The sequence below is a fragment of the Pelophylax lessonae genome (assembly GCF_965119305.1).
Source record: "Pelophylax lessonae genome assembly, chromosome: 1".
In the NCBI taxonomy this organism is placed as follows: Eukaryota; Metazoa; Chordata; class Amphibia; order Anura; family Ranidae; genus Pelophylax; species Pelophylax lessonae.
The window spans coordinates 276,585,233-276,590,685 of record NC_138768.1 but is presented as its reverse complement, the minus strand read 5'-3'; positions in this window follow the sequence as shown (position 1 = coordinate 276,590,685).

Sequence of the window (5,453 nt, the reverse complement as noted above, 5' to 3'; positions counted from 1 at the left end):
AAATTAATAAAAAGTTCCAAGGAATTGATAAATAGATAAATAAGTCTTTTCCGGTGGTGATCGATATATGTGAATAAAATAAATGTAAAATTCAATAAATAAAGTCTTTTCAAGTGGTGATCAGGTGCAAAGTGCTTTGTGCTCAATAAATAAAAGTTTGTGACTTTTGTGACGTGGATTCCTCTTTTCCTGTGGCTTGTGGTAGAAATAAATGACTTACCAGAATTGTTGGGTCCTATGTGCTGTATAGCACTAGGATCTACAGCGCTTGGAGGCCGTTCAGGCCGGATTGGGGATCCCCTTTGTGGATGATCCTGGTGGGATACAGGTTAGGTTCCTCCTTACCCGATCTCGATCCTCAGGATATGGGGTTAAAAGAAAGGCTCCAGATAGTGTATTATAGTTTTTAAAGTTTATTCATCAAATATTCATAAAAATCGGAGCGAAGAAAGACTCAAACTCCAAATTTGCAGGCAAAGAAACCGCTTACAAACACCTCCTTTTGAAAACGTCACAGGAAGTGACTAAACGCGTCAAGGTTGTGGAACGCACGTCAGCACGCTACACACCACGTGGAACGCAAGCCGGAACACTCCGCTCGCCACTCTGCTAGGAGGTGTTTGTAAGCGGTTTCTTTGCCTGCAAACTTGGAGTTTGAGTCTTCCTTCGCTCCGATTTTTATGAATATTTGATGAATACACTTTTAAAACTATAATACACTATCTGGAGCCTTTCTTTTAACCCCATATCCTGAGGATCGAGATCGGGTAAGGAGGAACCTAACCTGTATCCCACCAGGATCATCCACAAAGGGGATCCCCAATCCGGCCTGAACGGCCTCCAAGCGCTGTAGGTCCTAGTGCTATACAGCACATAGGACCCAACAATTCTGGTAAGTCATTTATTTCTACCACAAGCCACAGGAAAAGAGGAATCCACGTCACGAAAGTCACAAACTTTTATTTATTGAGCACGAAGCACTTTGCACTTGATCACCACTTGAAAAGACTTTATTTATTGAATTCTACATTTATTTTATTCACATATATCGATCACCACCGGAAAATACTTATTTATCTATTTATCAATTCCTTGGAACTTTTTATTAATTTTCATGTGTTTTATTGATTTGTATTTTAACTTATACTGTAAAGATAAGTTTTTAACATTGTTCACATACATTAACCACTCTACAACCGCTCACAGTAATACTACTGCGGCAGAGTGGTTCGTTATCGTCCAGCCACGTAGTATTAACGTGATTGGACACTCCCCCTTCTGGGCGGCGCTTGCGCGCCGCCGGAGGCTCGCTCCCGCTGTTTTCATTCACAGCGGGAGTCGGGCCAGGGGAGGAGCAGCGGCGATCGCCGCTGCTCTTACCCGATCGTCGGGGATCGAGTCTGGAGATCCGCCCGCTGTGTGTAAACACAGCGGGCGGATCTCCATAGTGACAGGGAGTGACAGATCGGACTGTTCAGCATAGCTGGACATCCGATCTGTCCATGACTCACACAGTCACCTCCCCCCCTACACGTCAGTAAGCACCAGGCATACATTAACCCCTCCCTCTCCAATAAAATTAACCCCTTCCCTGCCAGTGTCATTTTTACAGTAACAGTGCATATTTATAGCACTGATTACTGCAGTAATGTCACTGGTACCCCCAAAAGTGTCAAAAATGTCAGTCAGGGGTCCGGTCTGTCCGCCGCAATGTCGCAGTCCCGCAAAAAAAATCGCAGATCGCCGCCATTACGCGTTAAAAAAAAAACACCAAAAATGACAGAAATCTTTCCCTTTGTTAGTAAACGCAATAACTTTTGCGCAAACCAATCAAAATACGCTTATTGCGATTTTTTTTACCAAACATATGTAGCATAAAACAAATTGGCCAAAAATGTTTAAAAAAATTGGTTTTTACATCTTTTTTGGGGGGAATTTCATATAAAAAAATGTTAAAAATATTGTTATTTTTTTCAAAATAAACGCTCTTTTTTTGTTTATAGCGCAAAAAGTAAAAATCGCACAGGTGATCAAATGCCACCAAAAGAAAGCTCTGTTTGTGGGAAAAAAAGGACGTAAATTTCGTTTGGGTACGGCGTCGCACGACCGCGCAATTGTCAGTTGAAGTCGCACAGTGCCGAATCGCAAAAAGTGGCCTGGACGGAAGACAGCAAAATCCTCCGGTGGTAAAGTGGTTAAGTTAATTGTTTTTCTGCGGCAAGCGCTGTATATAGCCTAGGCTATTTTTCTATCATCCATTTTAAATCTACAGCCGCTGCCACACAATATACATTTTTATATTTATATCTCACTAATTACACACATTTTTATATTTTTATCTTATATTTAAACAAAACCTTTTCCGAGGCGCGGGGAGATACACTAGTATAGTGTTATCTTTTTTCTATTAGTGTAATGTGGCCCATACACGTGATTTGTACACATTATTATTTTAGATGCCTTTGCACAATGCATTGCTAATACCTAACCTGGAAGAAGATGTGAATGAGAAAAAACATTTAAAAAACTGCAAGACCATAGCTAATGCCTCGTTTACATGGGTGTAGTTAACCACTTTGCGTACGGGCCAATTTTGACATTTTTTACATACGTTTTAAAATGAGAATTTTTTTTGCTGGACAAAATTATATATTTTCAGAAAGCATATGCCCTGGAGAATAAAATTGTGGTTGTTGCAATTTTTTATGTTGCATAATATTTGCACAGCCTTTTACCAAATGTAAATATTCAGAAAAAAATACACTTAAATGCATTTTAGTGCACACAAATACAATATAATACCCAATTTTTCAGTAAAATATAAAAGCTAATATAGAGCCAAATAAATAGATACCAAGAATGTTAAGATTTAAAATTTTGCATTCCTGTGAAATGACTACAAACTACTGTACCTAAAAATCTCCATAAACGGCACCTATAGGTTACCAGTTTCGAGTTAAACAAGAGCTCTGGCACTAGAATTATTGCTCACACTGACATTCGCAATAATATCTGGTACAATCACTGTTTACATATGCATGCGGGACCTATGTGCGCGTTCACATTTGCATGGGAGCATGGGGGGATTTGGGCCCTTTAAAATTCTTTTTTTTTTTTATTTACATTTATTTATTTTTTTTTACAATTTCTCTTCTCATTTTTTTAATGCTATAACTACAGTATGAATGAACAACATCCCTTTTGATAGCTGGGGCAAAGATAGGTACTCCTTATGGCGAGATCTGGGGTCTATTAGACCCCTGATTACTCTAATGCTTTGGTGGCCAATAATGGGCAGTAAAACAAAACTGAAACTGGAAGTGGCAAGATCCTCGTCTCTTCCTGCTTAATTTGTCACAGAGGAGGGGGAGGAACAGATGTTCCTCCCTGTCCTCTGTCTGCAGCTGTCTCAACAGTCAGTAGCAGTCCCAAGCTTCCCGGTAGAATGGGAGAGTGTGGGAACAGCGGTGGGAGGCAGCTGGAGGGGGGGGGAGGAGCCTTTCTGAACCCTCTGGAAGTGATCAGGCTTTTATATGAAAGCCGAACGTCGGTTGAAATTTTGACACCAGGATAATGGCTACATTCGCTTTTCCGGGTTGGTAAGATGTAACATATTCAGTTTTTGTTTTTGGGTTTTATATACGTTACCTACTTTTAGCATGACATTTGAAGTGTACTTTTTTTATTAAATCTAACTTTCAAGAACTTCAAAAGCAATACCAGGCTGTAATTAAAACGTTTTCAGCAATCCGCGTTCATTTTAGGCATATACAAATATAGAAGATAAATGTCCAAGAAAATGCATGACGTCCTTGGAGAAAATCACTTCAAATTCTGCTTTTATCAGTGAATAAATATTTATAAAATACACCACATAGCAACCATTCACAAAAAAAACACTTTCTGTTATACAGTTCTCTATTACATTTCGCTTTGCAAAATGAACTACCATTGGTAACTTATGAACAGTTGTGTATCTTCCTAAACTTAAATGTCTGAGGAGGGTCTGTTAACCGGGGCCCCCTTTAACCCGATTACCATCTATTACATTTACAGAAACAGCAAAACTGAAAAGAATTCTGTATTTACTCTAGGAAATGGAAAATAATATTATATATAAACTGAAAATCAGTGAGCACACTCAAAGCCTAAAACGAGGTGCAAAAAAAAAAGTGAGCACACAAGAAATTACCCAGGGTGTACGCATGGTTCTCCTCCAAAGTCAAAAGACTCTAGCCCTGATCCACTGGGGCGCAAGACTCCTGGCAGGGACTGGAGTACTTGTGGTCCACCCCAGCCGTAACTGCAAACAGCAAAACTGAAAAGAATTCTGTATTTACTCTAGGAAATGGAAAATAATATTATATATAAACTGAAAATCAGTGAGCACACTCAAAGCCTAAAACGAGGTGCAAAAAAAAAGTGAGCACACAAGAAATTACCCAGGGTGTACGCATGGTTCTCCTCCAAAGTCAAAAGACCCCAGCCCTGATTCACTGGGGCGCAAGACTCCTGGCAGGGACTGGAGTACTTGTGGTCTACCCAGCCATAACTGGGCAGATCCCTTTCTTCGGAGGCCATACAAAGCAAGGCCTATCCAATTACCAAGTACCGGAGGGAGACCCCATGGGAGAGGCAGACCTACACCCTACTAGTCAGGGTTAGTAAAGTGCAAGCCTGCTGTGCAAAAAAAGATGTACACACAAATAGAAAGGGAAACGGGTAAGGTATAAGTGCTTCGTACTAAAGTGTAATACAATGGCTGGCCTTTCAATAGGTATAAAAATTTGGGCCCCCCTGGACTGCCACTCCAAAGCTACTATGCAACCATAAGGTTCAAACTCTGAAGTTTCTCCTTGACATCAGAAGGTCATGTGGCTATAGGGGGAGCTTTTGGGAAGCAACACATGCCTCATGGCCAGGGGTTTGTGGTTCCAGAAAAACTTGGAGTCACTGGTTTCTAAAGAAGCAGCAAGTCTGCAACATGTCCATCTGTATACAATCTCCTAAAACCACTTAAAAACACTTAAAAACTCTTTTTAAAACACCCAAATCCAATCCAGGTCTGACGCATTTTGGATCATACAGGGTTTTTTACTCATAGTGGTTTACATTCGCTACACTAAATCCTCAGTATCCACCCTCTTCTGCCTAGTGCCACATTAAACCCGGAAGAAGAATGTTTGGGTTGGATACAAGAAAAGCAACCAAAATTAACCAATAGAAAGTCTCTAAAACATTACACAAATATACCATTAATATAATGTAAAAACAGATGTATCAATAGCAACCATTTAGCATGCTATAAAATATCCATAATCCAAGATTAGGTGTACTACACAAAAAAATCCTATCCCACCTATAATGTATTATAAACAGATGGAAATGTTGCTGTCTTCCTGTTTGGTTACAGGTTACAAGATGGTGTCCTCAACTGTAGATACTATAGCATG